This window comes from Lingula anatina, chromosome 10 (assembly GCF_051362555.1).
Source record: "Lingula anatina isolate TDL-2025a chromosome 10, LinAna3.0, whole genome shotgun sequence".
NCBI classification, from domain to species: Eukaryota; Metazoa; Brachiopoda; class Lingulata; order Lingulida; family Lingulidae; genus Lingula; species Lingula anatina.
The window spans coordinates 10349458-10374765 of NC_141776.1; the positions used below are offsets into that span (position 1 = coordinate 10349458).

At 36.1% G+C, this 25308-nt stretch overlaps 2 protein-coding genes across 10 annotated transcripts in view; one reads left to right on the forward strand and one right to left on the reverse strand.

Moving 5' to 3' along the window:
• Nucleotides 1-25308, reverse strand: part of LOC106170874 (uncharacterized) — a 125643-nt gene that overhangs the window by 75481 nt on the left and 24854 nt on the right. The gene's annotated exons all lie outside the window — the stretch shown is intronic.
• Nucleotides 18733-25308, forward strand: part of LOC106172929 (alpha-1,6-mannosylglycoprotein 6-beta-N-acetylglucosaminyltransferase A) — a 379609-nt gene continuing 373033 nt past the window's right edge. Inside the window, exon 1 of the mRNA XM_086997894.1 lies at nt 18733-19353. The gene's annotated coding sequence lies outside the window, so the exon portion shown is untranslated. The remainder of the gene's footprint in view (nt 19354-25308) is intronic.

The window sequence follows — 25308 nt, forward strand, 5'->3', positions numbered from 1 at the left end:
GAGATGATATTGTAACGATACCCCCTCCCCCCTCCGTTTGGTTTAAGATCCCCTTATTCCTTATGGCCTACTGCAGCTCACAACACAACAGCACCAGCGAAACCTCAAATCTACTGATGTTAGGTTGATAAATTGATTTACCAGTACACGCCATGATTTAGGAACCTCCGGGTTCACCTGCTTTACAAACCGATTATGTTTTGCAATTACATGAAAACTTGAGTAGTGTTTGGAAACGAGCAAGAGAGAAGCTCAAGAAGAGTGCTGTTGTACAGAGCCGTAACTATGACTCCCGAGTACATTGGCAAGCATACAAAGTAGCAGAAAAAGTATGGTACTTCGATTTCAACAAGAAGAAGGGTGTGAGTCCAAAACTGCAGCCAAAATGGACTGGACCATACGAGGTGGTATATCGAATTTCAGACTTAGTATACAGGATAAAGCTTAGCGACAAGCATAAACCCAAAGTCGTGCACTACAATAATTTAAAGTTTTGTCACCAACTCCAGAGTCCATGGGTCCAATCGACACTTGTAGAGTCTAGACTTAGAGACTTACCTGAGTCGTGCAACTTCATGTATTCTGGATTTTCTGCTTTCCATTGTTTGTTTGTTTCTAATATCCCCCCCCTTACATACCAGGAAATATGCTGGGTCAGCTTTCCAGTACCTCTCGCAGTAACCTACTCCTTTCCTTTCTTAGACATGCCAGGTTGCCTGTACTGTAGGAAAACATTCATTGATAGAAGCAACCGGAAACAGCATGATAGGAGCTGTTTAAATTGCCACTGCGGGTTAAAATTTGTAGAAAACCATGTGTTGGCAGAGCATTATAAACGGAAGCACGCTCTGAGGACGGAGGAGAAGAAGAGCCCGGCAGTCCTAGAGATCTTGGAGGAGCCCCCACTGCTGGTGGACGTAACACCTGGGGTGGAGGTGACCCTCACCCCATCCCCTTTCTCCAGCCCCAGGTCAACTGGAAGAAATTTGAAAGTAGGACCACCCCCTCAACAAGACAAACACCCAAGTTCGTCGGAGGAAGAGGAAGAGAAACAACCCAGTAAAGTGAGCCAAAGAAAAGTAAAGGAGGAAGATGGGGAGATAGATATGGTAGCCTTATTCCGAAGGGTCAAGTGACTGCATGAAAGAGAAGTCTGCTACCCAAATGGGAGAAGAGATATTGTTTGGAACTTTTACTTTTAATAGAAAAAGAAAAACAATAGAAAGAAAGATGAACAGTTTGATGACTAAAAGAAGTGAAAAGCAAAAAGGTCAATGAAGTCTTGTTAAACTTGCAAAGAAGTCTTACTTTGATTCAGGAGAATCAAATTTAAAAGGTTGGGGGCAGTGTAACGCCATCCCCCCCTTTTCTGTTTGGATTCCAATACCACATTTCCACTTAATTTCTTTAGAAATTTACTGTCACAGTGGTAGGGTCAGTGGTTATGTTGTTTTTTTTAATAGACAACATCGGTCATTCCATGTTGTCATCTAATGACCACGGCATTCCAGTCATAGTTAAAGCATGTTGTCTTTTAGAGACAAAGTCAGTTAATCCATGTTGTCATCTAATGACCACATCATTTCAGTCATAATTAAGCTATGACGTTGCCTTTTAGGGACAACATTACGTTGTCTTCAGAGACATCATCAGTCATTCCATGTTGTCATCTGGTGCAAGGGATTGCCACTGCATGGTCTGAAGTGCTGACAGAGATGATGGCCAAGTCCTTCCATGTGACTGGCATTACAGGACAGACAAAGACAGACAGACCTGCAGACATCACAGGTATGTTTGACATGATGATGACAATGGCAAGGACTTCCTAGGTTTTCACACAGTGGACCAACTGGACAAATCCATTTGCTTAACAATGACACAGCAATAAACTACTCCAATAAACTAAGTTTAAGATTAGATAATATCATATGTTAGATAATATAATCTCTCATAATAAAATCTCTCTTGAAACAAGGTGCCTAGATGTTTATGCTTAAATTCAGAAATTCTGCTTAAATTCAGAAGTAGCTAAAGAGAAATTGAAACCTTGTCTTGACATGATATTTTGTAATAAAACGATGTTGACAAATACATTATAGTTTTTATTGATTTTGTAACATACCCCAGTAACATAAATTACCCTCCTTTGTCTATTGCGACCTCTGATAAGCAATCTTTTAAGATAAATATGAACTTCTGTTATAATATTAACATAATTTTTTTCAACATGTATTTATCTGCCATGGTAAACATGCATGTTTTCATATCCATTCATTCATTTATCTGTGACACAACTGCATGCCCAGGCCTTCATTAAAAACATGAAGTCTTTCTCTGGGTATCATGGCTGTGATAAATACACCCAACCAGGCAAATGGGTGGGGAAAATTACCTTCCCAGAGACAAATGCTCCAGTCAGGACTGACTCATCATTTGATGAAATCAGAGATGAACATCATCATGGACCCACTGCACTGTATAAAGTGAATATTGGGATGGTCTCTTGTTTCACCCTAGACTACCATAAAGACAATTCTCGACCTTCTTTTCGGGTCAACAAAAGTCAACAAAACAAAATCGAGATGCACTAAAAAAAACATAATTATTTACCACCAGATATTGTCCTAGGAAGTAGTGATAAATATCGAGCAATATCAGAGGAACAAGGATAAATGCCGATAAGACTAAAAGCTAGAAAGTCAGATTTTTGAAATTTTCGTCACACCCAGAAGTTGGAGATGCGTAATTTTGAAAAAATCGTCAGATTAATGCAATTAAAAAAAATAATTAATTTTTCAAAAATTTTAAGGCTTTACCGTACATGCATGTAGTTTGTTTAGGGGTGGTGAAACATTTACTTCTAAGTTTCTTATGTGGATGAAAGGTCCCTTGAAATGAAGACTTGGAGGTGGCATTTTGAATGAAATATCAAGGTGTTTAGTTTTTTCTTAAACCAAATATATACAGTTGTACCATCTGAATTTTCCAGAAGGCCGAGACCTTTGTTTGAATTGCCTAATGGCAAGCTACAGAATTCCGCCAGTTTTTGTTATACACTGGGCCCGTTGCACTGTCTGAAATTCTAGACCCCAATTTATATCAACACTTTTTACTCTTATGTGTATCAATTTAATGCACATATTACTAAAGAACACTTATGTAAACAGTACAATAATTATGCAAATGAGCTTCTTGTAGTTTTTGTACAGCAGCTTATGCAAATGCATGGACAAGAAATGGCAGTATACAATGTTCATGGGTTGACACATCTCTCATTGGATGCAAACAACTTTGGGAGCCTAGATAATATTTCAGCATTTCCTTTTGAAAATTATTTACAGAAACTAAAACACATGGTGTGAAAACCCTCCTTCTCCATATCACAAGTTGTAAGAAGGCCGTCTGAAAATTATGTGTCAGAAGAAAAGCACCCTTCTAGTAAATATCCAATTAATTTTGTCTAAAAGACATGCACAAGGCCCATTACCAGATTCTCTAAAATCAGGCCCACAGGTTAGCAAGGTGGAAACAGAAAAGTCCTTAAATGCTAATCACAGCCCTAAATGTGTTGGTAAATTACAGAATAGTGCTGTTTCTTATAAAGACCCAACTCTTTGTGAAAAACATCAGTAGCAAGGAAGCTCATAGTATTGGCTTTCAAACTTATCACTTAATTGATTTAAATATAATTATTTTAGAAAAATGGCCTTTCTCCTGGTTGAGTTCATAGAAGATGTTGACATTGCTATAGTGTCTCATAAGTGGATATCAGAGGATAGGAAATTTGCGTTCTGGCCTCCCTTTACAAGAGATAAGAGTGTGCAGACTGCCATAAAGTCCCACCTAGTCCCAGACAAAGCCACATGGAAAAAGTATGCAGTGAGGATTGTTTATGAACAGGGTGAGCATTCTTTTCTATTATTAGTCATTTCATGTGTTTTTAGAACTAATGTGCATGCTACATGTATCACATGTTCTAGTCCAAAATGTGACATTTCAATGTCAATTCATTAATAACATTTTGCAGATGACTATGACAAAGTTAGAAGGAAACTGATTTAAAAAGAGGTGCACCTTATGACCAACATATAAGCCAAAATCATCAGTATTCTGTGAATCATTGCCAGAAAAATAATAATTTATCCAAGGTGTTGCAAGTGACCACCTCTGATGACACCTGAGAGAGATGCCGCTGCCCTGACTGTCGGGCAGTATGTCGCAGCAATTTATGATGGGGAGTGATTTGTTGGAAAGATCTCTGATGGGGACGAGGAGGATGAAGAGGTGGAGGTGTGTTTTATGGAGAAACACAAGCAGTTGCTACAATGGCCCTCTAGAGAAAATAAAATCTGGCTAAAACACGACACCATTTAAACCGTCTTTAATTGTTTTATTAAAAGGCGCATTTGGTTTGTGTATTTTTTATGAATTGACATTGATAAAATTTAAATAATTTTAATGTATTAAAACTGATAAATGCCAAATAAAATGCATTTTACATTAAAAAGATCTTTTCTACTAACATTTTAGCTTTATCAAATAATGATAGCATTTTACATCAAGTGTATGACAATCCAGTGAAGTTAAATAGCCCAAATGTACTTATATGTCAGGTTACATTAAATTTCTGAGTTACAGTCATATAAGACTCTGCTGTGCTTGCTGTATTCTTCAAAGTGGAATTGTTTAGGAAAGCTTATTAAAAGACAGTTTGAGTCTTAGGAGATGGGGACTTGCTTGTCATAAACAACAAAGAATTATTTACTTTACAAAAGACCCCAAATCTTTACTTCGATACAGATCAGTACTATAGTAATTAACAGTCAGGTGTAAACAGGGCTCTTTCTTGCTAGCAGCAGATCTTGTAGGCTGAGCATTTCAGATAGTTGTCGGCCAATTGAAAATTGTCCCCCTAATTAGGGTGAGTGTCAACTAAGACTTTGGGAGTAGAATTTCCTTTAGTGTTTCTTAAGACATGACAGTTTGATACTTTACTGTGTATAAATCTTATGTTCTTGGGCTATCACCCTTTTCTACTGTTAATTCCTATCTAGTTTATTCTTATTTAACAAAAGCTAATTAAATAAGCCGTAGGTTTCTGTGTATTTTACCAAAATTAAAGGTACATATCAACTAAGCGTGGTGAAACATGGATTCTCAGTAATGCTTATTAACCACTTCTACTAGTTCCTTATACAACAAAAAATCATTTGATCAGCATAAAAGAGCTTTTAACTGCTCCTTTTTTAAAATTTTGGCTGAAAATTTAACATACAAGTACATATCTTACTTACTTATCTGCCTGGATTATATGTGGCATAGCAAGCTAGCAGAAAATATTGTTCAAATATTTTTCGGGCAGTATTAAATGATGTGTTGCGGTAATTATCTTAGTACTATTAAAAATTTATACTGGTAATTGGTGAGCTTTTGTGGCAAAAATTTGCCTCGTATGCATCCTGAAATTGATAAAATGTTGATGTACTAGGTATATACATGAAAAATGCAATTTTCCGTTATTAGAACCCTTTCTGCAGTCATTTGGGCAATTTGTCAGAAGGTGAAATGCTTTTAATTGAATCCACTATAATCCAGTGAAGTTAAATAGCTAAGGTAGTCCTATAATATTTGTCAGATAATATAAAATTTAAAATTGTGAGTTGTAGTAACATTAAGCTTTGCTTAGCTGTAATTACTCTTAAAAGTGGAATTGTTCAGCTAAGCTTGTCCCAAGACAGTTTGTGTCTTAAGGGATAGATACTCGTTTGTTGTTAAAAGGATAATAACTCTTCGTATGAGATGTATATTTCACAATAAAAACATTGTGAATAACTCATAGAAATATAATATATTGTTTTACCACAAAAACGGCAGTTATAGCTATTATTCTGATATCTGAGCTTGTCTTTAGACCACGTAACCTCCATTGATGGCTATACTCTGTTAAAATCTCTTAAGAGATTTTAACAAAAAACCAAACTTTTTAGAAAAAAAACAAAAAAACAGAGACTAACTTTGAATGTAAAAATGGATTCATTAACCATTGGTAAGTATGGGAAAATTGTTGTTTACTCCAGGAAAATTCATTTTTTGGCCAAAACGAAGAGTTATTATCCCTTTAAATGCTTCTCTAATTAGGAAGTAGGAATTTAAAAGAGAGACCCAAAAGAAAAGACCTTTTCCTGAGAATACCAAAGAGTTGGATGTACAGAATATTGAAGCAACAGCTATATGTGACATATCTGACACAAAAACACAACTAATAGAAGTTTGTGAAAATGACAATGGCAAAGAAACCTGTGGTTCTAACTTCTCAAAGAAGAGTTGAGTAATGAAGTGCACTGTGATGGTAAACATACAAATGTAGTGACAGTGATGATGGGGATGATGATTTCAATGGAGATACCTGTGATGACCCAGGTGACAAACCAATTTACCCTGCTCATTACTTGACAGTGCGCCTTAGTATTTTGCTCATTTTTCTGTATGCCACTGCCCATGCAATTACTGGGAGTCAATGAAGTGATCTTCTCATGCTTGTCAGTGTACACTGCTTGCTGGGCTAAAGAGTTTATTTTTTATAAGAAGTACTTCTCAGGAATGTCATCCCCTGTAGTGTTGATTTTTTATGTTCATTGATAGTTGGTGGGTTACATCATAATTCAGTATTGGTCCAAATCTGCCTAAACCATGAAAACCATATGGAGTTTTCAAATGCCTATATCTTGCTAACTTTAAAAAACAAGTAAATTTCTATTTCAATAAAATTTTTGTAAACTGTAAGCAAATGGACACTTTTTTTTTCAAACTTCTTGCAAACTGTAAGTTAATGTCTAAGTTTCTTTCAAACATATCGCAAACTGTAATTAATATATTGTCTAAGTTTCTTGCAAACATCATGCAAACTGTGAGTCTTTGTCCAAGTTTCTTGCAAACTTCTCGCAAATGTCAACCTGCGAACAGTTTCTTGCAAACTATTTGGTTTGCAGCAAATTTGCTGACGCCATTGTATGTCATCGATTTGTGTGTAGCAGCCAGCGTCAGTTAAAGTGCTGCCATATTTATGAACACATACAAAGGAGTCAGAGAACCACTTATATTGTTTTTAACGTTATTTTTGTTTAATTTGTTGTTAACTATGTTATGGAGGACTTGTACAGAGAAGCGTTGGAGGGAGACGTAAGATGGAGATACGAGGAGAAAATTGGTGACATCGGAAAGGATCCATATGAGATTCAGAATAAGGAGTTTATCAAGTACAAGAAATTGTGATAATGTCTTTCCGATGTATAGATGCCTTCTTTTTTTAAATATTTTTCCTGTAGTTGGAACATCCATACAAAAGAATTTGAGAGCTGGACTTTCAATCAGCAAATAAAAAGTGGAGGGATAGCTTAGCACCCATCCATCCCATAAAGGACCAGATAATATTCCGTCACCCATAAAACATGAGATTGAAGCAGTCTACAGTGTTCTGTGGAAAAAAGGAATTGCTGTTGCCCTGTCTGTGTCAAAGGATTTTGCTGCCAATTTTCAACCCAAGTCACTGGAAGGTGATTGGCCAATTGACCTTAAGTCAGTCAGAAAAGACAGTTTTAGGGATGCCTCATATCAGGAAATACTGGCACATGCAGACAGTGTGGACATTAATGTGACCCCATCACAGGCATCATATGTGGTAAGCGTAACACGCGAGCAAGTGAAGTCTGCGAAGTGGGGTAAGTACAGGGTTGGCTGCATCACAGCCTCAAAAATATATGAGGCCACATGCACCACCACAGACACTCCCTCTAGGTCCCTTGCAATAGACATATGCTGGCAAATATATGCCATTTAAGAGTGTACAGACTGGCTGGGGCATCAGGAAGGAACCAGTTGCCAAGAAGGAGTATAGCAAGCAGATGATTCTGCAGCACAACAACTTCACCATGCAGGATAGTGGTCTGGTGCTTCATCCAGAGTATCCAGAGTTTGGAGCCAGTCCTGATGCCACTGGCAGCTGTTGTGGCTCTATGCTCTTAAAGGTAAAGTGCCCCTCCAGCCTGAAGGATTCTGAGATCATTGACATGCCATATTTGAAGGACAAAAAGTTGAAAAAGGAAAGCAAGTAGTTTTTTAAGTGCAGATGCAACTGTTTATAACAGACGGCAACTACTGTGACTTTTTTATCTGGACTTAATGTGATTTTAATTCTGTTCTTTTCAAAGATGCCAGGAGAGAGTTTTTGTTGTGTGGTCTCATGTAGTGCCTCCTCACAGAAATGCAAGGGTCTTTCTTTTCACAGCTTGCCTAAGAAAGGTAAAATTGATAAACAATTATCATTAAGAAAACCATTATACCATAACCTCTTCCCACCTTTTCCTCAAATGAATAACTAACTACTTTCTCAAGAATTATTAAATAAAATGTTATTTCAAGATGGATGTCATAATGCACATTTTATACCTTCAGAGCAGTACCTCCATGCCTGTTTATATGCTAGATTGTTGATTTCACAAAGAAACTCCCATTCCCAAGTAAAACACTTTCTCTACTTCTATGAATAAATCTTTTTATATCCACAGGGGTATCTGAGGTAACAGATGGATGGAGTACCCAAGTGATCCAATACATCAACAGATGTGACAGCTCTTTTAACCCGGGACAAAGCCAAGATCTGTTCTAGGAATTTTGAAGAGGATTGTTTCATAAAATGTACAACGCACCAACATAGCACTGTACGGAGATTTAGGAAGAAGGTTGGCTGGGTGAAGAGTGGGAAAGGCTACTGTCAACTTGTAAGAATCAGATTGATCAACTGTCAGAAAAGAGTAAACTGGTGCCAGGAGGCCCTGGCAGTGGAAGACAAATTTGAGGACATTGTGCTTTCTTGTAATTAATAACCCACAGATCTGTGTTGTTGTTTAATATTATATAAATATTATGGAATGGTACAATTTGTAAGATAAATGTTATTTTAAAATGAATACCATAATTGTTCATATTTTTATATTGCAGACTGGAAATTTTCAACCAAAAAGATTAGATGGAATCAAAGACAAGATACGTACTTCATTTGGATGGTTAGAACTTGATACCTTTCATGATTTTCAGTGAAATCATCATGGACTGCCACCATGACCTGATAGAAAAAAAGCGATCAAGGTGAAAATTGCTGCTGGGAAAGCTGAAAAGTTTGCTAAAATATATCAGTCATAGAGCTTTAATTTTGTTAACATTGGTGTTAGAGCCTTGTCTTAAGGGATGAAATTTGTATCTCATTTTTGGTAGCCTTTATTTTACATCATACATACAGGTAAGGCAAGTAACAGTCTACGGTGTATGGTGAAATGCAATGAATAGAAATAAAAACTAGAGGATCAGAGAGGCGATACCGCTTCCGAATATTGTACCACCAGCTGAAGTAAGCGCGATCGTATAGACCCCCAAACACACAAAAAAGGGACACCACTACCAGTCTTGTGCTTGACAAGCTGTAAAAAATGCAATCAACAAGAATTCTCAAAATATGCAAAAAATATATATATATAACTAAAATGGTACAATCAAAGTTCAGTTCATAGTAAGGTAGGTCAAAGGTAAATTTCAAGGTCACATTTAGATTGCCAGTATATGACTTCCTATTCAAGTTCAATAGTAACTATGACTCTATCTCTGCCAGTTTTAAAAATAAAAGCATTAAAAAGTTGCAAAGTTCACTTTATGTTGTAAATTAGGTCAAAGGTAAATTTCAAGGTCACATTTAGATTGCCAGTATATGACTTCCTATTCAAGTTCAATAGTAACTATGGACCTATCTCTGCTAGTTCTAGAGATAAAAGGGAACAAAACTTGCAAAGTTCAGTTCATGGTTAAAAGTAGGTCAAAGGTCAATTTTAAGGTCACAGTAAATTGCCTCTAATGACTTTCTATTCAAATTCAATAGTAACTATGGGCGTATCTCTGCCAGTTTTGAAAATAAAAGCATTAAAAAGTTGCAAAGTTCAGTATTTGGTGTAAAGTAGGTCAAAGGTAAATTTCAAGGTCACATTTAAATTGCCAGTATATGACTTCCTATTCAAGTTCAATAGTAACCATGGACCTATCTCTGCCAGTTTTGGAGATAAAAGGGAACCAAAATTTGCAAAGTTCAATTCATGATGAAAAGTAGGTCAAAGGTCAATTTCAAGGTCACATATAGATTGCCAGTATATGATTTCCTATTCAACTTCAATAGTATCTATGGACCTATCTCTGCCAGTTTTGGAGATATAAGGGACTAAATGTTATGATTTTAGAGTTAAAATAATGTGCCATAAATTTCCTACAGAAAAAATTAATTAATATAAAGAAAAGGTCATTTTGGTCAAAATTCTTGAAATGGGAGGTGCTCTGAAGTTCCAGATGTTCAAATTTGATGAAATAATGTCATTTTTAACCACAAGTTGTCTGCCTCGCCAAGCCTTATGTTTTATTTTTCCGGGGTTCAAAATTTAATATCCATTACCGTACTGCACATTTTGCTTTCACCACCAATATGTACTTTTTGATACAGCGTAACTCAAAAACCGTATGGAATACAAAAAAATGGAGACCACCCTCAGTGTTGGGCTTTACATGCTCTACAAAATGCAAAAAAGAATGGGTCTCTAGCATTAACGGTTCCCGAATTAGAGACAGTTTTCAGTTTCGGTATCTTATGGCCGCTACTCCCGTGAAAATGCACCGATTGACCCCAAATTCACGGAGATGAAAGATGACCCGAAGGGTATCACTTTCCAATAATATTATTGGTTAAGTGTGTGTGGTGTCTGAATAACAGCGCAAAAAATTTTTTTTTTGTAAAAAATTTCGTTTTTTTGAAAATTTTGGCCCGTTTGACCTTGAAATAAAGGTCAAAGGTCAAATCCAAGGGCATATTTGAAATCTACACATATGACTTTTGGAAAGCTGTCTGTAGAAATTTTTCCCATAATTCCTTCAGTAGGGTAAAAATGGCATTTAATTTTGCCATTTTTGGACAAGGGTGCATTGCAATGAGTGCCACACCTAGACCCCAATACCGACAAAGCCCAAATTTTACGTGGAACGAGTTGAGATTATAGGTGACCTAAATCCAAGAGATGGGTACGCAGGCCCTAGTAGTCTAGGAGGAGAAGTGGTAATGGTGACTTGGCGGCGGAGCCGCAGGAGCCGGTGGAACATACGGGTCGGGACTAAAACCATGTGTACCGCCAGCGCCTACGCTGGTGGTACAATGATGATACTAACAATGGAGTACAATTAAGTGCAAGTTTTTCTAACCACCAGACAAATCAGCCAGAAAGTGGCAAGGTTGGGTTCTCACAGAATACACTCATATTACTCATAGTGAATTATCTTTATGACTTTATTAAATGTGTGTTCAAAATAGTAAAGCTTTGCGTTGCGTTTTTACCGAAATACAGCCCCATGCATATTTAACCCTCACGCAAAGAGTCTGCTTAACTTTTCAGCTGTGTGAGTGATGCATTTTCCATCAAATTTGCTCTACAAAATGCACATGATTTGTTCGGTACATTACTTCGACCTTTTCTATGTTTGAAAGATTGATAAATAATCTTTATAACAACAGAAAATTTTATCATAATTTCGTTGCTATGGTTACAAACTATCGAGGTCATTTGGGGTCAATTGATGCTTCTTTCAGATACCTACCCTACGTATAGCCTAATATCTCCACTGGTAGAGCACCTGATATATTATCATTGGTATTTCCTGAGAATATAGGCATGGGGCCTAATATGAATTAAAAAATCGGCGTGGACTTTTTTCCTGAAAAGCATGCACCAGTGACGCAAATCTTCCTTTTTTCAGTAACAGCATGTCCATCAGCATAAAATCAATTTAGTTGATGAAAAAATATACATTAGCAATGGTAATTCACAATTTAAAATACTGCATTGTATGGACTGAAATATATTTGTGTCCATTAGTTATATCAGAGGCAGATCCAGGATTATTTGAAGGGTGGGGGTCCATGGATGCAAAGACATATTGTTTGGTATTTAAGAGGGAGAACTGTGTTTTTGGTATATGTCATGTAGTCAAAATTCTTATTCCAAGAGGTGAATATTAAGTTAATTTTTTCAGGACCCCCATGCCCCCTCTAAATCTGCCACTATATATGAACATTTGAACTTTTTATATTTTATATTGAATTATTCCATTGTCATATGAACAGTTTATCCTTAATAATCCATATGGTACGCCCATTACACAAATAAGCGATTATTCATTGCAACAATATAAACAACCCGTAAACAAATATAATAAATCAGCTGATATATTTGTGTGTGTGTGCAGGTCAACTTTTGTTATAGAGAGATATATAGATATATTAAACATATTAAACATTTTACAGGACTTAGCCTGCTGCAAGGTGGACGGTGCCCAACCTTTGTGGAATGTATATTGGAAAAAGAAACAAAACACCACAAACAGTTTTTGTCAGGGCTAAGGCGGGTGGGGATTATACAGGTAAATGTATATATTTCAAGTGAAAAGGGACTTTTAAAATGGCAAACTTTCTGTTGTGAGAAATGACTTTGTCTTACAATATATAAACATTGCTTCAAAATGCTGAAATGACAGAATATATGGTAATGCAATTGTCCAGCAGTTTGTGCAGCTTTTTACACGGTTTTTGAAAGTGTAGACTGACCGTTTATGACTTGTATTTGATTTAATTATGATGAAAAATTTTATTTATTATAGCCCTTTTAATTCTGTTAATTAACTTCGTGATTTTAATTGATATAGGTAAGGAAACTGGGTTTTTAAGTTATAACTTAATGAATAAGATCAGTATCATTATTATGATTATAATGATTTTCAATTTTTGATAATCAATTTATCAACAAACCTAATTATAAATTTTACATGCAGTTACACATCTGTGGTACTGCTTTATTGTTCATTAAATCCTATTGCATATTCATTTCTTTTTTAATACTTCTAGCAATGTTATTAATGATAACAACTTTTCAACTTTAATTGTAGTTGATGGAAAAACTCCCCACACTGAGAATGGTTTTTAAGGATTCAAATACAAGCCTTACTTTTCCAAAAATACAGAGGCTTCTGAAAGCAGAATTCTCTGCGCCTCAGTCATCCAGGCGCAGAGAAGAAGAGCACACTTGAGGTATCTGAGAGAAGTGGCAGGTAATAATAAAGTATATCATACAATAAAAATGTGATTAATAGTAAGTGAGGAGCAAATGGTTTCCCAATAAAGTAACCTGTGCACAGTAGATATATAGTACAACCTATAACCTCACGATGAGACTGGTCAACAACATTTATATATATATATATATATATATATATATATATATATATATATATATATATATATATATATATATATATATATAAACATTACAAGCTTTGTTACTGTCACTTACAGCACTGTAACTGATGTATTTTTTTTTTAAATAAGATAATCTACAACATAGATATTGAGTATAATGTAAATGCCTCATAACTAAATTTCAATTAATGCTGAAGATTATATTTAATAGTGTACTTTTTCTTTCTCAGCAGGTAGAAGAAAGAGTGTAACTTTAGGACATGTTCTGGCATTCTGCACTGGTGTAAGGGAAATCCCCTCACTGGGATTTTCAAGTGATAGAAGTCTGACATTTTCACTTGCAACAGATTCCATGTTACCAATGGCAAGTACATGTATCATGCAAATGAATTTGAAGATACCAGCACTGGCAGCTCTGAAAGAAATTGGAAATACTGATAGCCTGCCTTTAGATTTTACATATTGAAAGAGTTTGAGTGTTATTTAAGATGTATGTTAGTACTAGATTGTATTTTTGATGAGTTGAAAAATTTTGTATGCTAGCTGTTTATCCAATTGAAAAGTATAGTGCACTTAGACATTAAGCACTATTTTGTTTGGATGTACAAGTGCTCAGTTTTTTATGTAAAATAAATATTTTATAAACTATTTACCATAGTCAAAAGTTTAGTAGATTAGCACATGGTGCAATATTTCTGCATGAATACTAAATGTTAGTTCTAGATTGTATTTTTGATGAGTTTAAAAATTTTTTATGCTAGCTGTTTATCCATTGAAAAGTACATGTATAGTGCACTTAGACATTAAGCACTATTTTGTTTGGATGTACAAGTGCTCAGTTTTTTATGTAAAATAAATATTTTATAAACTGTTTACCCTAGTCAAAAGTTTAGTAGATTAGTACATGGTGCAATATTTTTGCATGAATACTAGTGCTCAGATTTTTCAGTTACACTTTGGGCAATGTGTTTTATTTTCTCAACCAAAAATATAAATAAATGTGATATAAAGAATGACCCAATTCTCAGCTATTTCATAAATGTCCTATACACTTCACTCTTCTTTTGACCCTTCTTTATACACAATAATGTCACCCATGTTTAGCAAAAACAGCACACTTGTATAATTTTATCACAGCTGGATAAATTCTTGTCCATGCATGTTCTCATTCCTTATACTTTGAAGGAAAAGGAGGAGCAAATGGCCATTCAAAGTGCAATAGCTGTTTTGTAATAGACCAACAACTATATTTTTCAGCCTGGATACACCCCCTCCCCCTTCATAAAAAGGTGTATCTTCACAGGCAAGATGATAAGCAGGTTAATTGATTTTTTACACGAAAGCGTTATTTGATTTTCTCTTGGCTAAATAATTGTTCTCATGTCATACAGTTGAATCTCAATAATCGTAAAGGTGGTCACACTTTTTTTAAAAGCACTCACTTCATCAGTTATGTGATTCAAATAAATTAAGGGGGGGGGGGGTCCTGGGAGGAGATTGTCACAAAATGAGGGGTTATCCTTGAGGGGGACGGCTTCATAGAATCAAAATGGTCCAACATCATCCAACTGGATAAAACATAAACATTTGAATACCACAATGTCAAATAAAAAGGGTTTTGGTACAGTCCCTCTGTTTCAATTTATTGGACTCGACATGTAAGACTTGGCTGAAAGTAACATGGGCCCTTTAGCTTAATAGGGTTTCAACTGACCCATGTCCAATAGTACATGTCACACGCGTCTGTGTAGAGATAGATTTTGTTGCAGGTTTTGTTAGAGTTGAAAGCGACATGACTCTCAAGGTCACGTCAAGTTCATTTATAAGATTCTGCTTATTCAACTGCGAAAACCACACGAGCCATGTCGGTTTCGTGTATATTAACTTTGTCAATATCGCATCTATGGGTCTCAGTAAATGCCGAACAAAACATGATAATGTGTATTTTGAGATTTTTAACATAGCCATTTGAAGCTCAAAAATCCACAGTAACAGACGAACGCGACATGGGTCGTGTCGCTCTTGCTTCTATGGAGTTCATTAAGTGACGAAAGAGACACAGCCATGTCAATTTCGGCTCTCAAAGCTCTGTAGTAAAAGACGAACTGGGCATAGGCCTTGTTGTTTTCGCATGTAAAGGGGCGTCTAAAAGATGCACGAGTAGGCTCCTATGAGCCATGGTAGTTTTCTTTTCATTTAGTGCTTGAAAAACACAAATGCTAACTATTTTCCTTGAAAAAATGAAAGATTAGTCAAGGTGTGTATGAGCGTATACGGATAATCTGTCATGTAGTCTATGTACGAGTACGCTCATATTTTTGTTTTAGTAGCACTAAAAATGAAGATTTTTTATACTTAATAAATGTACTTGTTTATTTTCTACATGAGGTTCTCCAAAGAAGGCTCATAATATTGGGAGCAATGCAAACTGTCGGTTTCAGGACCCAAGGGCAGCCAACTTCAGAAATAGAGCAGGATACACAGATTACTTCAGGAATCTGACCTATCACTTCACATCAGTATCAAAGATTGTTGTAGCCACCAGATATGCCTACCCTAAAGCTGACTTACAGGCAGCAGTGATGGACCACGACTATTGCCAAGTACCATGGACAGAATAAAGCATGGATAGAGGGAATGATATCAGTGAAAACAGAGGTCTAATATTGAGAATCAGGCCAATATATTATAAATAATTATCAAACTAGGTGATGTGTGACATCACAGAATTATAATATTGAATCGAAATTAGTTAATGACATATACCATCTTCAATGCTTTAATGGGATATGGATATTTCAGGTTGAGGAACAAACAGTGAAGGATATTCAATGATATTCATTGACATTCATTGAGAGACCATTAAAGAACATTTAGGTCCACCATATTTAGGTCTTGGCTTGCCTAGACCTTGGCTCTTCTCAATGTGAATGCTCTCAATCACAGTGGCAATTAACAGAAGCTGTTAAATAAATATAGCAATATCTTGTGTTTATTGGATGCAACATCCAGAACTATGAAATATGCCATGCCACTTTTTTCCTGTGCATTAAAACAAATGTGAATTATTCAATTGTAGCTGTGTTTCATTCCAGAGCATAAGGATGAAATTAGCATTAGAGAAGCCCTTGAAATACTAAAATGTTGGAACCCAAGATGATTTCCTAGCAGATTACTGCCTGGCTGAGATAAATGTAGTTGAGGAGACATTTGAAGGTGAACACTCTCCTTCAGTTATAAATACAACACAAAGATGCAGTATTCAGTTCGGCAAGGTCAATTGAAAAAAAATTATAAATATTTTAATATCACATTAAAATATTCATTCATAGCTTTTGCAAACTGTTTTTGCAACCGTCTCAGTGTGAGTACAGTCAAGAACATAATAGTGATCAAGCTCCTTTCCCCTGAGATAAAGAATTTTAACCCAGACGAGTCAATACAATGGTGGAATTCCAACAGTCAACAAGCTTGTCCGCCAACTTTCAAGGCGCCCATGCAGAGGCTTTAGGAAGATTCTAACAGAAGTTCATCTGCCTCATTACAGGAAAGGGACAGGGGAGAAGCTGATGATGAGTTCACAGCTGCAAGTGGTGCTATACAGTACCAATCAGCAAGATCAGAACTGCACAACACATCCTAGATGTCAGTGACTTTGAATCTCTGTTTGACAGTGATGGTAGTGATGGTGAGCATTTCAGTGATGTAGAAATTGAGTAAAACTAGAGGATCAGAGAGGCGATACCGCCTCCGAAAATTGTACCACCAGCTGGAGCAAGCGCATTCGTATAGACCCCCACATACACAAAATAAGGGACACAGCCACCAGTCTTTTGCTTGACAAGCTGTAAAAATGCAATCAACAAGAATTTTCAAAATATGCAAAAAAATATATCAAAAGTTCATCAAAAGGTAGGTGAAAGGTCAATTTCACAGTAAGATTGCCAGTATATGACTTCCTATTCAACTTCAAAAGTAACTTTGGACCTATCTCTGCCAGTTTGGGAGATAAAAGGGAAGCAAAATTTGCAAAGTTCAGTTCATGGTGAAAAGTAGGTCAACGGTCAATTTCAAGGTCACATTTAGATTGCCAGTGTATGACTTCCTATTCTAGTTCAATAGTAACTATGGACCTATCTCTGCCAGTTTTGGATATGAAAGGGAAGCAAAATTTTCAAAGTTCAGTTCATGGTGAAATGTAGGTCAAAGGTCAATTTTAAGGTCACATTAAGATTGCCAGTGTATGGCTTCCTATTCAACTTCAATAGTAACTATGGACCTATCTCTGCCAGTTTTGGAGATAAAAGGGAAATAAAATTTGCAAAGTTCAGTTCATGGTGAAAAGTAGGTCAAAGGTCAATTTCAAGGTCACATTTAGATTGCCAGTATATGACTTCCTATTCAACTTCAATAGTAACTATGGACCTATCTCTGCCAGTTTTGGATATGAAAGGGAAGCAAAATTTGCAAAGTTCAGTTCATGGTGAAAAGTAGGTCAAAGGTCAATTTCAAGGTCACATTTGGATTGCCAGTATATGACTTCCTTTTAAAGTTCAATAGTAACTATGGACCTATCTCTGCCAGTTTTGGAGATAAAAGGGCAGCAAAATTTGCAAAGTTCAGTTCATGGTGAAAAGTAGGTCAAATGTCAATTTCAAGGTCACATTTGGATTGCCAGTATATGACTTCCTATTAAAGTTCAATAGTAACTATGGACCTATCTCTGCCAGTTTTGGAGATAAAAGGGCAGCAAAATTTGCAGAGTTCAGTTCATGGTAAAAAGTAGGTCAAAGGTCAATTTCAAGGTCACATTTAGATTGCCAGTATATGACTTCCCATTCAAGTTCAATAGTAACTATGGACCTATCTCTGCCAGTTTGGGAGATAAAAGGGAAGCAAAATTTGCAAAGTTCAGTTCATGGTGAAAAGTAGGTCAAAGGTCAATTTCAAGGTCACATTTAGATTGCCAGTATATGACTTCCTATTCAAATTCAATAGTAACTATGGACCTATCTCTGCCAGTTTTGGAGATTAAAGGGAAACAAAATTTGCAAAGGTTAGTTCATGGTGAAAAGTAGGTCAAAGGTCAATTTCAAGGTCACATTTAGATTGCCAGTATATGACTTCCTATTCAAGTCCAATAGTAACTATGGACCTATCTCTGCCAGTTTTGGATATGAAAGGGAAGCAAAATATGCAAAGTTTAGTTCATGGTGAAAAGTAGTCAGGCGGCTCAGTCCAAATTTTATCCAGAATTGTGCAAAAGATGATAACAGCATGAAATTTTCCACAATGAATGACCATTGGGTGTTTGTCAACCCCCTGATCCAAAATAGATGAACACCCAATGGTTATTCATCGGGGAAAGTTTCATGCTTTTATCATCTATTGCCACCCTGAGCTTCAGAGCTAACTTGACACTAACCTTTTCACTGTAGCCTATCTCCATCGTGTCAAGTAACCTCTGACCAGATTCGATTGCCTCCGCCGCCCGCCAATCAAATTTAAAAGCCCGCACTCAATGACTCATTAAACGATCTAGCCAATGAACGCGAACGAGTCAAAGCGCACTTTGTTCAAATCCGGACCAATCAAAGATAAGGCTGAATATCAGGGACTTGCCGTAACCTGTGGGCAGCACGCAAATAACATCGTCTCTCAGTAGATAATGATGCAGGGCCTCAAACTGCTAGACCCTATGGTTTCAATTCCGATTTACTCATATTTTGCAAAGAATCAAGAGATAACTTAACACATTCTTTTTCGTAGTCACTCTGCTTTCTTTGTGTACGGTAATACACTCGGAACTACTCGGATGTCTCCGCACTCGACAATAACTATGTTGTTAGTATGGAGCTTGCGGAATCAGCCGAGGATTGCCGATTGACGGTCAACCAATCAGCGTTTTCACCAAACTTTGGTGAAAAATTTTGAAACATGGATTTGATTGGCTTATATAAACTAGGTCAAACTATTTTCGTCAGAGGTTACTTGACACGATGGAGATAGGCTACAGTGAAAAGGTTAGTGTCAAGTTAGCTCTGAAGCTCAGGGTGTCTATTGCACAATTCTGGAAAAAATTTGGACTGAGCCACCTGACTATACCGTACTGCACATTTTGCTTTCACCACCAATAAGTACTTTTTGATAGCGTAACTCGAAAACCGTTTGGAATACAAAAAAACGGAGACCACCTCCAGTGTTGGGCTTTACATGCTCTACAAAATGCAAAGAAGAATGGGTCTCTAGCATTAACAGTTCCCGAATTAGAGACAGTTTTCAGTTTCGGCATCTTATGGCCGTTACTCCAGTGAAAATGCACCGATTGACCCCAAATTCACGGAGATGAAAGATGACCTGAAGGGTAACACTTTCCAATAATATTATTGGTTAAGTCTGTGTGGTGTCTGAATAACAGGGAAAAAAAAAATTTTTCATAAAAAATATTATTTTTTTGAAAATTTTGGCCCGTTTGACCTTGAAGTAAAGGTCAAAGGTCAAATCCAAGGGCATATTTGAAATCTACACATATGACTTTTGGAAAGCCGTCTGTAGAAATTTTTCCCATAACCCCTTCCGAAGGGTAGATAATTAGCATTTAATTTTGCCATTTTTGGACAAGGGTGCATTGCAATGAGTGCCACACCCAGACCCCAATACCGGCAAAGCCCAAATTTTACGTGGAACGAGCTGAGATTATAGGTGACCTAAATCCAAGAGATGGGTACGGGGGCCCTTACCGTCTAGGAGGAGAAGCGGTAACGGTAGCCGTCCGGCGGAGCCGGCGGAACGATCCGGACAAGACCGAAACCATGTGTACCGCCAGCGCTAACGCTGGTGGTACAATAAAACAAATGAGCAAATATAAAATGAGCTCTATGATGTTGATATGGGTATTAATAGGTTTTCATAAAGTTTACTTAGGATAGTTGGCAAGCCTCGTTTTTTGTTACACATGACAATAAATATGTACAATGTGCACTGATAAAGAATGTCTTTTTTATTCTTTTAAGAAAGGCATCAAAGAAACGAGTAAGAATTTTTTTAAATATTAGTAATTTTTGCGTTCTGTTAATGGGCAAGATATATTACGTGTTTCAGAGCACATTTCCTGAATGAAAAGCTTTGCATTTCATTCAATAGTTATGCTTATTAACTGATGGTTGCCTTTGTGAAACAGTTCCAACAGTTGTATGGGCCAGAAATGGCCATCTATAATGGGCATGGCGTGGTTCATCTTGCATTAGATGCCTTAAGAACTTTGGCAGCCTGGAAAATGTATCTGTCTTTCCCTTTGAAAACTTTTTACAGCAGTTAAAACATATGGTTAGGAAACCAAGTTTTCCAGTCTCTCAAGTGGTGGGAAGAATGTCAGAAATTCAAAACAATGGAAGTCAAAATCATCCCTCCCCCCCAAAAAAAGACTTCCCAATACTGTCCAAAAATCATTGCAAAGGGCCATATAAAAACTTTTGCTGACTCGTCACATCATAATTTTTAGGATAATGAGTCATATTGAATATTTGATATATAATTTTTGTCCCTAAGGCCGTAAGGCCACACTTTTTTATTTTTATGGATGACATCCTGCGCGCGCACCGATTTTCGTCCGTTCTCAAAAAAAAAAAAAAAAAACCCAAGGAAGTCGGTTGTCACAAACGTCGTTATTGAATTTGCCGGAAAATGCAATCGGCAATCCTCGGCTAATTCCGCAACTCCATACTGTCATTGTCGACTGCGGAGACATCAGAGTAGTTCCGAGTGCGGAAAATGAGCTTTCTGCGCATGCGTATTATCACCACATGGAAGTATGGCCGCTTTGCCGTCAAATTCATCTCTAGCATTAATTTCAAAATACACGACAATTAAAGTCAAAAAGAGAACGGGGGCCGTCGTTTTGGATTGGTTTACCATTGAGATATCACCCTTTTACAATTATACCAAAGGCTGGCCGCGGCCAGCGATCATCGCCCGGAAAATTTCAGTGACATTCTGTCCAAAGCAGCACATACCAGGGTTTATTTTTGTAGCGAAAAAAGGGTCGACAAGAGCGTCGTGGTATTTGGTGGACTGAAGGTCAGACAGGCCACCCGATAGTTGGCTGCTACGTGTGAGTCAAAGTAGACAAAATGGCATCGACCGAAATTACCTTTTTTAGATTTGGTAGTAGGAAGCATAGGCTTATCTTTGCTTCATTTTTTTAACAATTCAATGAAGTGTTTACAATGCTTTAATTTTCTGAGAGTACAAATAAAGACACGCTGTTTATTTGATATTTGTTTTATTGATTGCTATACCAACAGAATGCATGAAATAACCTTAAATAGATTTGGTAATATGCAGCATATATATTCATGACTTTTTACCTTTCTACGAAGTAGGCCCTATTCACAATGCTTTAATATTTTGAGAGCATGGATAAAGACATATTGTTAGTTTGATACGTGTTTCTGTGGTAAATTAGTGTTTCTAGCTGTGTACTGAAAACATAACTTTTCTTATGCAGTTTTTTTTTTTTTTCGCCCGCTTGCACCGATTTTGGGGTCCTCAGAGGATGTCATCCATAAAAATAAAAAAGTGTGGCCTAACATTTAATACAGGCAACAATTTGCTACATTGTTATTATTGTTAAAACGATTAGGATAGAGGGGTTATATAATAAAAGCAGCCTTGTTTGGCCAAATCACGTACAATCAATATTCCCTGTTGCCTTCTTTCTTGCTATGAATGAAACTATAAAAGTTTGTGGTACACTGAGATGGAGGAGACATAAAGACAGTTGCATTCATGTTGATGGAAAGGCCAGCATAGTGAAAAACACTGTGCAAAAAGATGACTGTATATAAGTTATTTACCAGTGTTTCAAATACTTTGATGATATTTTAACATACCACTTCCATCCAGTTACCTTGACATTGGCAAAGTTTTTGGTTTAGAGAATATCATTAGGTATGAAGCAATATCAAAAGTAGAAGAAAAATGGGTCTTTTTGCTATTCAAAGATAAACAAATAGTTATACCTTATGTTATGTATCTTAGGGATTATATACACTGTGTCCCTGCGCATTGATATGTACTTGTGATCAGACCAATAAAGTCAGTTTCAACAAATGCATCGAAATGTGTACAAGTGTTATTGTCAGAAACTCAGACAACATACATAACACCTTACACAGTTTCAGTCTGGTAGTGATCTTATCCATCTTCATGTCTCCATTATGTAATACAATACTGCACCAATACATGGTCATGGTTAATAATCCTTTCCCATAATTTGGTTTCATAGCTCTAATGGAACTCGGTTTGATTTATTGTACAAATAAAATAAATGTGAAATGTCCAAGCCTTATTTTTTTTTTTTTTGCGGGGGAAGGGGGCCACCCAAAGAAGCTATTATGTCCATTTCACAATTTGTAGAAAAATGGCCTTCATTCAGGTGGAGTTTATTGATGGAGCTGATGGAGCAATTATATATATATATATATATATATATATATATATATATATATATAATATCTGAAAAGTGGATAATGGATGACAGAAAATCTGCTTTTTGGCTTCCATTCAGAAAGGAAAAGAGTCTTCTCTCTGCAATCAAATCACACCTACAGCTCCTCTGTGGCTCTGCAAGTTAACTGGTTGGAGAAAGGGGGGAAGTTGGCTTTTTCACAGCTGAAGCAAATCAGACATCTTGTTGCAAGTAAGTGGAAATAAATGTTCAAACAAAATGTACTAGACATGACTGTCCAAAACTGCACTTGGCTTCTTTTCTTAAAATTTATTAAATTGTCTGTCTTTATTGAATCTATTTTATATTATTTTTCAGGGAAAAGTGTGTTAATGATGCTTCTTATTACTCAATTTTTTATTCTATACACCTAAAAATACATTTTATGTTTTATTGAAATTCACTGAGTAACAGTTACCTACTTTAATAATTTACTAAAATGTTTATTGTACAAACTGTAAAATGTTTAAAACTGGAATGAAATTATTTTGTTTGAGAGTTAAATGCATAATTTTTATTTTAACCATGTATTGCATAATACATTCACCTACAATAACACTCTATGACATTTAACTATTTTATTGTTTTAAGTGAACCATGCAGTCATGTGATAAGACATCCCTTCAGTGTTTATGTCACAAAGAAGGGATTTCTGGAAAGTTAACGTCTTTCATATCTGTAAGCTGGGATACATTTAAAAAAAGCAGCTGATATATATTTGCAAAGATGCATGCTACGATGCGTTCATTTGCAAGATGGGCCAGTTGAAGCATATCACAGAGCTTGCTACGTTATACCAAGATTACACCAACACAGAACACCTTACAAGGCTGAAAAAGAAAAGGTCAAGAACTGATGCTGACAATTTTACATATTGCATGTTGGTTGCTTTCTTGCTTTCCATTTTTAAGCTACATCCTTTCTTTTCTTTGCTAGCTTTTGCCTTGAAAAAGGCTCCACCAAAGTTTGTGCTGTACAACGAACTTGCATTTGCATTTATCTGTTCTTTTTTAATTTGGGACTTATGTTTCTTGGCATGAGCTATGTTATTTGGCTTAATTGGAAGAAGGTACTGAAACAAAATTTTGTGTTGCACTTGCATATTTGGGCACTTTGATAATAAAATCCAACTGTGATCCATCTAAAATTTTGTTAAAAATGATGAACCACAAGAAAACATTCCAAAAGAACACTGAAGAGGATTCAACAGCCTTAAAACGTCAACAAGATTTTAAGTAAAGAAAAACAACCTGCAAATGGGGGGAAAATGGTTATTCTGGGAGTAATGACAAAATTGACAAAACAATACTTTTCTTTGAAGTCCAAACCAGATTATTATCAATGGCAAAGGAAATTGAAAAAAATCAATCTGTTCTCAATATAGCATCTTTTGACCCTGTCAAATTCAATTTTGAGTTTACAGACCCTTTTGCCTATAATGTAATTAGTTTTCTATGTATTACTAATAATGAATTTTAGGAGTTATAGAAGGAAATCACAGATAACTTCGATTGGTACTGTGAGAAAGGAATGGTGAGAAGTATGATTTTTACCTGTAATTTTCTTGATGATATTTAAGAAACTCAAAATGAATTCTCAGAGTTTACCAGAGAGTTATCCCACAAAATAAAACATGGTCTTTTTGGTTAAATTTTGTTCACAGAGATTGCTTTTCATACATTTCTTTACATCTTTTTGTGAGAACAGGTGATTGGAATCTAAGAAATTTTTGTTTGCAAAACCAATGAGGCAAAAATGAAGGCGTGGCAGGAAATTACAAGAAGGTTATTGCCCAATTTTTTAAATCAAAGCCATTAGAATAGATGACTTGACTATTGATATATTTAATCTTATAATTCCATCCTCCACTTATATATATATATATATCAAATGATTATTATTTGGATATTTTGATTATCAAGAAGCCTTTAAACTGTTCGATGCAACTGTGAAACCGATTTTAATATATGCAGCAGAAATATGGGGATTTCAACAGTGCGCAAAAGTTGAACAAATTCATGTCCTTTTTTGCAAAAGAGTAGCCTGCTTAAATCAAAATGTGACGAACTCCCTCTTTATGCGTCTTATATGACTAAATGTATTAAATACTGGGTCAAACTGTTAACCATGCCAGCAGAAAGGTACCCCAAGCAATGTTATATTATGTTACACCATTTAGACACTGAAGGAAGGTCATCCTGGGCAACTTGCATTAAAAACTTATTATTTCATTATGGTTTTGGGTACATGTACGCCTGGCTAGCGAACGATATCGGGGATGCAGAGGCGTTCTTAGTTTATTTAGAACTAGAATAACAGACTGCACAACAAACTATATTTGCTGATATTAATGTATCACCTAAATGCATCAGTTATAAACTCTACAAAAGCGCTTTAAATCCTGAACGATACACCTTTTACTGCTTTTAACCTACAAGCAAAGAAAAATACTTTCAAATTTTCGTTGCTC